Raw genomic sequence first — 12,281 nt, forward strand, 5'->3', positions numbered from 1 at the left:
GTAATATAATAATTTTGTAATATATACAGAAGAACACTACAGTGAGAACCCTGTATCATAGTCAGATGCAGCTTCATGAGTAAGGTAGTTGACTGACACATTTTTATTTTGGAATGGTTAAATATGGTTTACTCTGACACATCAACACTGCTTAATGAAGAAATTTCAGAATATTTTCCCCACATATTTTAGATCATTATTTAAAAAATTCTTATGTAAAACATTCACAAGAAATCCTGAAATAAGCAAATTCTTTTTAGAAGCTCAGTTCAGTTGCACTGAGTATTTCCCAAATCTCTTCCAATTTATGGCAAAGAAAGATAATACCAGGAATTTTAATAGCTCTAGTGTGAAGCCAAGTGAAACTAAGTGGTTTCAACTGATACATTCAAACATGAAAAATCAATTCCAAAAATGTGAACATTCACAACTGAAAGAAGGCTTAGAAGAATAGCTGCTAATGGGGACCAACAGGTTTTCATGTGGCTAATTAATTTTAGGCAAAAAATATTCAGGCACTATTAAATGCAAAGGTTGGAAATGCTCTTCTTTCCCTCTTACATGACATACACCCATCCTATTGTTCTTGCCTCCTTGCTCCTGAATTCTCAGCTCTCTGTCATTTATTTCTTATGGAGAACACCAAAGAGTACCACTTTTGCTGATACTTACATGAAATTAAGAACTTCATTGACTACTTAGTTGCATTTTTCCTACTTTGAATTTGGATTCCCTGAGACGCATTTAGATCTTTTCAAAAATCAGACAAATTTCAAAGGAGTACTTAATCATGAAATAAAATTATTTGGTTAGAGCAATTTAGGTTGGAGGCCAGAACAATGGAGCAACCAAATTGGATATAACTTTCCTATATTGCTTAGATCATCAAGCTAGGGAAAAAAGTACTATTTTGTGAGGTATTTGACAAATTGTTCTGCTGATTAAAAAAATATGAATAGAGAGTACTCAATATTCAAGTAAAAAACCAAAAAAATAGAGTTTGTACATTTTCTATAAATTTAAATGCTGTTAGCACAATATTTCTGAAGAATTTGAAAGATACAACTTGTATACTTATGGGAGCACTGCTTCACTGCAACTCAAAACTGTTTGTCTTCCATATTTAAATTCATATGTCTTCCATAAATTAATATGCAATAAAGAGAACAGTGAGCTTTCCTAGCAGGGCAGGAGGGGATTTCAGGTTTCCTAGTGGTTCATTGTGCTTTACTCTGAAAACTCTACCATGTGCATTCCTGTCAGCCAGAATTTTTCTTAGGACTTGGTATTTACATCACAGACATGAAATGCAGTCAGTCCTTTTTGGAAACAAACAAATTGTGCTGAGGTGACTACACCAAAGATGGAAGACACAAGCCAGGGTAGTGATCAGTGTAGTGATCAGTGCAGTAAGGCATAGCCCTTGTAGGAGCCTTTGCAAAGCAAAAATGAATGATAATCTCAGAAAATTTCTTTTAGTACGGGGCGCAGTGGTCAATTGAAAGCATTCAGGGTCAACATTATTCCTCTCTCCTTTCTCCAGGGAAGCTCCATGCACTATTCCCACTATTCATGCCATTTCCACTGCTGAGAAGACTACCTTGTCCCGTGCTTTCTGAGTGCACAACCCCCACTGCTGTGTTAGGGGTTAGATCAATGGTAGTGCTCCTGAGGGCTTTAATAAGGCAAAAGAGAACAATTTTGACTCTTTGGTGCTTCAGTGTGTGTCTGAACACATATAGGGTGGCAGTTGTCTAGCTCTACCCCAACAGATGGATATTTTAAATGGATTATTCAATCCATCTAACCAATTAAACTAGCAAACCCCAAGAACAAAACCCTAAATTGCTAATCCAGTAGAGTTACTCACACAATGGCAAAGAGCTTTGTAGAAGTACCAAGGACAAGCTAAAATAACGAGACTGTAAACCCCAGAAGGAAACAAGCTTGTGAGTTACCCCAACTGGTACAATTCCCGCAGTGCTGCACAGTGAACTGCTAGATGCAGGATCACAAAAAACCCAAGTGATGGATCTGTGATGAAGAAAAGACTTTCAGTCTTTGCCGATGAGGGAGCAGAGAGCAAGACAAGGGAGACAAATGCCAGTTCCATCACTAAGTAACATGTAATCCAGTTCATGGAGCAGAACAGGGGTAGACTCTGAAGGGACACGCCTGCCAGTCCTGTTAGCAGGAGTGGGGATGTTAAAGTTGGTTTCAGAGAGAAGAGATAAAATAGAACAGCAAAAAGAGAGGCAAAATAAATAATTTAGCTCAGTGGCAAAAAGATTTTTTTAATGTCACATTTCCAGTCTTTGAACTATTTTGGCAATGCCTTCTTTGGCTTATTTGTCACTTGCCAGATAGAGAAGAACTTATCTCTATGGCAACACATTATATTAAATGTAGGAGGCAGAATCTATCTATCTATCTATCTATCTATCTATCTATCTATCTATCTATCTCAGCATCTAAGCTTATTAAAGCTCATTAAATAGTAACCTACAGTAAGAGGGGAATAGGGACCCGTACTGAAGCATTTGTTTAAGGAAAATAAAATACACTAAAAATGGAATATTACCTACATTCAAGAGGTTGAAAACAGTATCCAAACAGATTTTTCAAAGGGAACAGTTTTCTAGGCAGGGGAAGATCTGCAGGTCTGATCAATACTCTAAAAGTAGTGTGCAATGTAGGGAAATGAGATGCTGAGACACTTTGTGTCATTCAGGAGGTAGGATAGGAGGAGCAGTACAGGGAGAGTTTTCTGAAACTGGAATCCAGGCAAAGGAGTGAAACATACAGTGAATAATAAAACAAGTGATCACAGGGACTGGGATTAGCAGCTAAATTCTGCTGGTGGTTGGTGACTTTGACTTGGACTCAATTAACTGAATGGAAGGCCCTTAGCACTGACCAGGAATGGACCCATAAATCAGGTGAAACCTTGGACAACTGCACCACGGCAACTCTAGAACGAATAGCTCACATACAGTAAACTCAAACCAGCTCTGACATCAATGGACTCTGTGGTTTTATCATATCAATTAGTCTTAAGCTGGACAATTTATATACACTAATCAAGACATTTATGTAACACCTTTTCTTCCCCTGTTATTCCTGCAGTGGTGCAAAACACTGTGTCTAGCTCAGGAAATGCTTCAGCTGCTGGTCAGTGGGTGGTGAGAGACTATTCAGAGCAGCATATGCTCCACCCTCATGTCCGCAACCGGCCGCTGTCAGAGACACAGGACTGAGCTCCACATACCTCTGCTGCAAGCCATAGGGCCACTCTTGGGTTTTTAATGATAAAAATAGCATTCACAAATCTCTGAGTCTCTTTTCATTTACAAGACAAATGTTTCTAATGTATATATCCCCTGTTAACCTACAAAGGAGTATTGGTCGAGTTTTCCTCTGTACTCTGTACATTAAAAGATCTGTTCAAATGTTACTATGGAAGGCTACTTGCTAATAGTTGCATACCTGAGATTACAGACGCTCCTTCTGCTATTGCAAGTGAGCATTCGCCATTCGAATGAGTGTTTGTGGCTTGTGCTTGGTGTTCAATCTTGTTCAATTTTTGTGTTGCTCTTGACCCACAGCAGACAGATGTGACTGGTGTGTGCTACAGAAGCTGCTAAATACTTTGACTTCCAGCTTCATTCAGTTAACATTTGGGATAAGGTTAAAATGTGTTCTTAATCTGTCCAAACTATTTTGCACAACCCTGATAACCAAAAAACATGAAAATTAATTAAGAGCTTTGTCCACTTGGTTCATTTTCACATGCTTCATTAATGAAATATATTTAGGCTTCCTATCCACAGCAGGCATCAGGAGATAAATGAAAGTACTAAAATGAATGAACAAGGGGATTGTTCAAAAGAGTTCACTCTTGTTAAAAGTTAACTGAGCAGGAAAGCAAAGAGAATAAATAGAACAAAAGCCTGATAGAAAGTGAAACACACCACATCTGTTCTTGCACCTTACAAACTGGTGCTGGGCTTCCAATCACAGGTAAGATTTTATTTGTACTACTCCTCTAGACAGTATCCATTACACCTTCTGGTAAGAAACATAGAAGCAAAATGCAAAGCACAATAGGAATGAATAGGAGAGATACTCAAATGGGTTTTAGTCAGCTGGAAGCTGACATGGCCCCACTTTGCTATGGGGAAACCAATCTTGGAGACAGCAACCTTAGAGCCCTGGTTACAGTATTATTTCAGAAGTTGCTGAGTTCACTCAAGGCTGTGCTGTGCTTTCCCCCTGCTACTAGCCTCCAGCTGCAGCAGCATCTCTGAGACGGGTGCTCCCAGGTGTGTTTTTTAGCAGCCAGACTGTGATGCTAAAAGATGCAGCTCAGATGAAGCCTGGGTAATTTACTGTCATAGAGATGCATGCTTTAGTGTTTGCGCTTTGTGCGTTCCTCCGGTACAGCGATACATGTTTGTGAGCTGGGTATCTCGCCTTTCAGACTCTGCTACCCAGGACTCACAGTGGCTATAAAAAGGTAGGCTGAAGTCAGATTGAACCCATTATGCCAAAATAATTTTCAGGAACGAGGAGAACATTCAGTGCTGTAGAGACCATTCCAATTAATAAAAAACTGCAACAGAAAACCTACTCAACAGATTAAATCAATACTATCTTAAGACTCTTTTGGTCCTTAAATGCAGCCAGCATCACATAATATGTCCCTCTATAGACACAATTCTATACAGGAAAAATACGACCTCTCTTTCCTTTAAATCAAAATAATCATGCAATGACTATTTCAAAGCTCAGTCTTATTAGACAGGAACAACACAAAAGTCACAGCTGCTATATTTTCTGTGTCTGTCTATAACAGTTTTATGAAATTCATCTGTCTGAACAAGAAAATTTTGACATTGGGGTCTCAGAAATGTAAGTCATTATCAGATGCTACTGTCATCTTTTCAGTATCATTGTAATTTATTCAGGAATCTTTACATGGCCATATGAATACTTACAGTAGTCTGCAGACTGGTGGAAACACATTGCTTTTCTCAGCTTTTCATAGGTGCTTCTCTATGGTATAAGTGATGACAGTGAGGAGACAGTATACCCCTGAAAGATCCTGCCTAAAGGACAGCGTTTTGATGGAGCAAGGAGGCGAGACAAGACAATTTTTTTCAATTGTCTTCCTTCAGCTTCTAATTTGTTAAAGGGAAAATGCCAATATTCTTCAAAAGTTCCAAGATCATTTATTCCTATTTCAAAACCAAGTATATGACACTTCAAAGGAGTGCTCTAAAGCTGATAACCTGCAGGAAATGACAGCAGAGAACTAATGAGATGCATTTTTTTTTTACAGTGAGGTGGAATTCACCATTGTTGAGGGATTTATACAACAGTTCAGTCCCATCTCATCAGAAAGACTAATGCTTTCTGCTCACTCCCCATCAAAGCGGAACAAAAGCTACATTTTCTTAAGCATGTCCTCAACTGCACAGGGAACGACGAGTTGGTCAGCAGAACAAGGAACAGAGAAAACGTATTTGAATCTAATGTACTTGGTGTTACTGTAATAATGAGATTCTAATATGACAATAAAGTATAAACACACATAATTATAACCACTTTAAAATAACACTAGGTTGCATTCAAAGTCAGTAATTACTAAATATTAAGATTTGACCTTCAGGATGACCATGTCAGCATATGTACAATGTGTTTCTTCAAGAGCATCATGTTCTCAAAGCTATGATGTATAAACATGGGTATCTGTGGTGGGTTGACCCTGGCTGGATGCCAGGTGCCCACCAAAGCCACTCTATCACTCCCCTTCTCAACTGGACGGGGGAGAGATAATATAACGACAAGCTCCTGGGTTGAGATAAGGACAGGGAGATCGCTCAGCAATTACCGTCACGGGCAAAAGAGACTCGACTTGGGGAAAATCAGTTTCATTTACTACCAGTCAAATCAGAGCAGGATAATGAGAAATAAAAACTAAGTATTTTAGTTTAAGGGAATGGGGGTTGCGGTCAGTTCATGACGCGTGGACTCTGCCGCTCCTTCCTCCTCAAGGGAGGACTCCTCACACTCTTCCCCTGCTCCAGCGTGGGGTCCCTCCCACAGCAGACAGTCCTCCATGAACTTCTCCAACGTGGGTCCTTCCCATGGGCTGCAGTTCTTCATGAACTGCTCCAGCGTGGGTCCCTCCCACGGGGTGCAGCCCTTCAGGAGCAGCCTGCTCCAGCGTGGGTCCCCCACGGGGTCACAAGCCCTGCCAGCAAACCTGCTCCAGCCTGGGCTCCTCTCTCCCCATGGGTCCACAGGTCCTGCCAGGAGCCTGCTCCAGCACGGGCTTCCCACGGGGTCACAGCCTCCTTCGGGCACATCCCCCTGCTCCGGCGTGGGCTCCTCCCCGGGTGCAGGTGGGTATCTGCTCCCCCGTGGGCCTCCACGGGTGCAGGGGCACAGCTGCCTCACCAGGGGCTGCACCAGGGCTGCAGGGGAATCTCTGCTCCGGCGCCTGGAGCACCTCCTGCCCTCCTCCTGCACTGACCTTGGGGTCTGCAGAGTCGTTCCTCTCACATGTTCTCACTCCTCTCTCCAGCTGCAGTTGCACAAGTTTCACCCCCACCCTGCTTCTTAAATACCTCATCCCAGAGGTGCTACCACCATCGCTGATGGGCTCAGCCTTGGCCAGCAGTGGGTCCATCTTGGAGCCGGCTGGCATTGGCTCTGTCGGACACAGGGGAAGCTTCCAGCACCTTCTCACAGAAGCCACCCCTGTAGCCCCCCCGCTACCAAAACCTTGCCACACAAACCCAATACAGTTTCATAGAGGATTCAAATCAGAACCCAGAAAGACTTTTGTCTAAAAAATATATTTTTTTGTCCTGCTGCTATCTAATACATATTAACCTGCACAACAGGTGGTGTACAAACAGAGCAACCTGTGTAACAGTGAAACCGTGTTAGCATATACAGACCACTTATGTTTACAAAAAAGACAACATTACAGGGATAAGTACTGGCCCGGACTTCTGGAAAGATTCACTTAATGTATTTTTGGGGTGAGATACCAGAATAAATATCTTAGCTATGTTGAAATGTGTAGCTCTAAATATTCACATGGTATTCTGTGGCAGGGCGATTTGTAAATCTATTAAAAAAAAGAAGAGATGCTACTTATACACAGTCTGGATTTTTAAAAAAATATGTAAATGGACAAACTCCCTTATTTTTCTAAAGAGCATTTATCTCAATATTTTCCAAAAAATACTTATTCATTGATGCAGGGATAGAATTTTGTAATATTTTTTTATCCCTAAATAAACACTGCAGTCTGTTCACCTTGCTTCTAAATAGCTTTGTTTACAACTAGTATAAAATCTAGAGTTTTTTCATGAGAAGTTATGTGAGTTCACAATTGTCTTTTAATTAAAAAATAACCTTTCCCTCATTGACACATTTACAGAACTTTAATATGAGGAATGAAGAACATACATCTTGGGTTGGTTTTTTTTTTTACCTACATTTGCAGTTTCAAAATTCACTGTGGCTCTTACTTTTCCCTGGAATACATTTCTAGGACATAAGTCCAAATCTTTTCTATGAATACAGATGACAGAAATTAGCCCTTAAAAATTCTGTGAACTTTTAAAAGTTGTAGGAAAAAACTCTACAAGTAGTGATATTCCTGTTATACAACATAATTAAATACCACCATACAACCATTAGAAAGACTTTTGTAGTATTCTTGAAAGTATCCAGCCACATAAAGAAGGGTTGCTACTTTGACATATTACCCAATAATTAATCTCAACTGTTATTTGGAAGAATAGCACACTGACATTGCCACCAAGCTGACAGAGAGCAGTATATATCATAAGAACCAAAGAACCATCATGCATGTCAGTACTGCGTTTCTGCTCCCTCCAAAAAACTAAGTTGTTGAGTTTAATGCAAAATAGCGTGTCAATTTCTGCAAAGTACTTTCACTAGCATCCCTATTCACTGCTTTAAATCTCTGTTCACAGAGCAACAAAGTAAAAATCCTTCAACACAAAAAGCCACAGGAACAGGGCTCGTTGAGATGTGAGAAGACGACAAGGCTGAGAAGTCATTCTCAGCCAACACACGCGTCTTCAACAACTTTGCTGCAGAGAAGAGGTTAAACTCTGCCCTCCAAGGTGTCTGCTCAACTTGCCTAGTTCAGGCGGGGCCGACAGATAACGTCCTGTAGAGTTATTATGGGAAACTCACTCCTGAGCAGTTTAGCCTCTCAGCAGTTGTCGCCCTGCCAGCCTGGTCCTCCCTCTTGGGCGCAGAGGACTTGCTCCTTCATTTCACCATTTCTTTCCCAGGAGACATCCAAAGCCGGTGCTGCTGCCCTGCCACCATCGGGCTGGGTGGCTTGGGTGTCCCTCCTCCCAGCAGGCAAGGGCGAGGGGCTTTGCCTCAGAGCACAGCAGGACATCACCTTTCACTCTGCACAGTGCTACCCCGTCCGGACCCAAACCAAACACGAGCCACGACAGGAGCATCCACCCCATCACTTTGGCTCGGTCGGTGCTCGGTGGCTCGCTGTGCTGCCATACTCCCACCATGGGGAGCTGAAAGCACCACAAACGATTTTATCCTTCCAAATGGGCCTACAAAAGCAGCACAACCTCCTTCTTTAACAAATATTTTACACTTCTAGAAAAAAAAAAAAACACAAACAGTTTTCTCCGGTCGAACTAGATTAATTTTCCTTTAAAGCTATTTTAGTTTGCTCAAGGCATCTTAAGTACCCTGTAGAAATGAATTAGGAATGACAGTTTCTCCAGTAAGGGGATAGGTGACCATGTTCTTTTCTTGTACAGTACATACTTTCTGAGAACAAAGAAGAAAAGCCAGCATGCTATCTGTATGCATGTTATTTAAATGGCTCTCTCCCCTTGCTTTGTGAGATTTTAACTTTCCCACTGATGTGTGGAGAAAGACTTTGAAACATAAAAATGGGACTTCAGATAACATAAAATTACTTCTCAGCAACAAATGCACACATCTGCCAGTCTATAGATGTGCTAAGCAAAGCACAGTGGAATTTTACAAACAAATTTACAGCGTGTCAAAAGCTTCAGCGAGAAAGCAGACTGAGTGATGCTCTGTAATAATGGTACCTGCCTACGAGTGCTCCACCGCAGCCTGCCTGTGCTGCAGGACACCTACTGCTGCACAGGGATACACATCTTAACACCTTAAATCAGACAGACACGTATTTGTCCAACAAAATTTTCCTGTTACAATCACTTGCCATATTCTTGTAATTCTATGACCTTTTTTACGCCTTTGAGAGAGACGCAGCAATTAAACTGGACTTCAGAAGACCTAACAGGGTGGAACTTTTTCCTAGGTAAATGAGATTTCTCCTTACCTTAAAATATTAAATAAATACTTAGTCTTAATTCCAAACTTATTTAAGTTTGGACTGCATGGGATAAAGTATCCCCTGTGTCTTCTCTTCCAATGCACAACAAATTGCATGATAGGCTTAAACCTTACAGCATCTACAAGACATGCTAACAACATGTCCAGACCTCCTGGGCTGACGGGTGTCCCCCAGGACAGGGGCATGCAAGAAGGAGCACACAAGGCAGTGACAGGAGAATCGCTGTGGTGTGCCGTGAGGCTGGGACCATGCAAATCAAGTTAGCAGGCTGGCTCTGGGCTGGCAAAGCAGGCTGGGGAACAATTTTCAATTTTGCTCCTTTCAAAGCAAGTGAAGGAGAACAGCTTCTGCTAGGAGCTAAACAAACTTCTGGGAAGTATTTATGTGCCCGGTCTGAGGTTTACCAGCCCCTGTTCTAATCAAGGGATTTGGATTTCATGTGGCTGATGCTTTAGTTATGGAGTTACTCATTGCAGAAAGCCGTTGCCTTGGTAGCTGGGTGACCCAGGGGGTTAATAAAGTGAATTTTCACCCCAGAGATCTGTGATTCATGCCTGGCTTAACAGACAACAGTAAATGAGTTTGGTGGTCTCAAACTAGCCCACAGACTCCCTGTAAAATCCCAGCATCATTTCAAAGGAATTTACCATAGCTGGGATTTTCAATTCATAAGAAAGCTAAGGCTGGAATAATAGGGTTATGTTTCAGGGCAGGATGAGAGGCCATTAAGTAATCCTAGTATATTATTAAGTAATGTAAGTTTAAATACATGTGCATAAAATGTCTGGAATTAAATTTTAAAAAATAATTTAATTCCATTATGAGTTTAACTTTTGACCAAAGAGTTGCAAGGAAAAAGTGAAACAGCCTTTCCCATACAGTGTTGAAGAGAGTGTTATTTCACTATGTACGCAGTGACAGTGTACAGCTCTCTAGGTACGATAGTATCACTCATTGTGGAAATGCAGTGTTTCAGAAGTGTCCGAAGCAGTTGTTTTTAGAGTTAGTCCTATAAACATAAAAAACTCATTCATGCCAAGACATGAGATGGTTTTTGAATATTTATGTCAACAACAGTCCTTAGATGCTCATCTCCTTGAGAGGCTAAAGATTTAAAACTCACTGTGGACTTGCTGAAAGGCAGGCAGCTGCCTTACAGCATTATCCCACAGATATACCACCTTCTGAGGGAAATGTGTATCTCAGTGTCAGGTTAGTTACCTCACTCAGCATTGTGCATCACGGTAGAAGCAAAAAACACAGAAACAGCTGTTTATAGATAATTTTAAGACATAATTCCAGAGCAATGTTGATATCCTGACATAAACAATGTTTTTGTCTCGTGGGGGAAGTACATCTCAACCACTTCTCATTTGGCTTTCTGTTCACCAAAGGGGGAGAAACGAGGTTGGAGTATGTTTTGCCTCTGCCCACAGCTCTGGCTACATCCCAAGCTGATGTAAATCCACATCATTCTGCTGTGGTCCTTAGTTTGCAGATGAGGATCTGAATCTTTACTTACTGCCTAAGTCAGTGAGAAGCGGAGTCCAGAGCTGTCAGAGGGTTATCACTGGGCAGGTATATCAAGAAATCCAACAGACTGTAGTACATTTTCTCTTTATAAAGTATAAACAGCCCATACGTTTATGGATGACAGCGGTACTGGGAAAGGGGTGAAAGGGAGAGATGTGAGGAGCGACAAATAGACTGTAAATTAAAATTAACTGCATCAGAAACTTGAAGGAAAGATACAAGTTGGGTACTGTGTGTAGAAAATATCTTATTGCAGTCAAGCCTGACCCTGTTCCTTGAAAAGCATTTCTCTGATTTGTTCAGGTCACAAGTGGGATGGAAATGAGCCTCCGTACTGCTTCTTCACACATCCGGATTTAATAGACTTTTTTCCACTGATAAAAGACCACTAATGAGTTTATTTTCAAGCTATTAAATTGGCTAGAATAGCTAGTTCTGCTGATGATTGCACAGAGACCTGACTGTCACAGTGGGTTTTGTCTTTGGCTGTTAACCATTTGCTGTCTCAGTGTTGCAATACAAATATTTAAGTAGAAAAGGAAGGGAAACCAAGCAGAAGAAACCTTGCCCTGCCCCCCGCCCTTTCTTTGTTCTACCCTTTCCATTTTGTACCTGTGTGTTTCTCAGATGCCTGTAAGCACGAATACTTCCTTCCCAGATAGCGCTTGTATCAGCAATACCTCGCGTGATCCAAACAATTAGAAGCACATTCACAATGACATTTAAGTTTGGTTCTGGATGAGAGCACGAGTCATATTTTGCTTTGTTCACTGAAACGTTTTACTTCAGAGTATGACAGTTCCTTACCGGATCTCGCACTTATTCTTTTTGCTGGGCTGGAGTCTGTGCCCTTATGAAATGCATACATGGGATGCCCAGTGTTACACAATGCTGCCTGAAATCTTAAGAGGACAACTTATTTCTTTAGCCATACAAATGAATGCAATTAAGGAATCACTAGGGTGATTTCTCCTTCGGTTTAGATACACATCACTTGCACTATCATACAGTCTATCAGTCTTTTACAGGCAAACAATTAGCTGCATAGCTGCACAGTGCTGTAAACTCTGCCTTTCTCAGTGCTTGGGAGAGGCAGGGGCAGGTTGCTCCTCATATTGTTGACAGCACCCTCTCTTTCTGTTCAGACAATCTTTTAATGCAGTTGTATAAAATACATTAGAAATGGATTTGACCTCAACCTTTAACATGCATGGGACTGTGGATTTGGCACCATGGAAAATTATTTGCATACCAGCCTTTCAACACATATCTGTATTCACCACCCCTTCCCCTTCACCTCCACCTTGCCTTAACTCATATTGCTTTTGGACAG

The sequence above is a fragment of the Pelecanus crispus genome, chromosome 2 (genome assembly GCF_030463565.1).
Source record: "Pelecanus crispus isolate bPelCri1 chromosome 2, bPelCri1.pri, whole genome shotgun sequence".
Taxonomy (NCBI): Eukaryota; Metazoa; Chordata; class Aves; order Pelecaniformes; family Pelecanidae; genus Pelecanus; species Pelecanus crispus.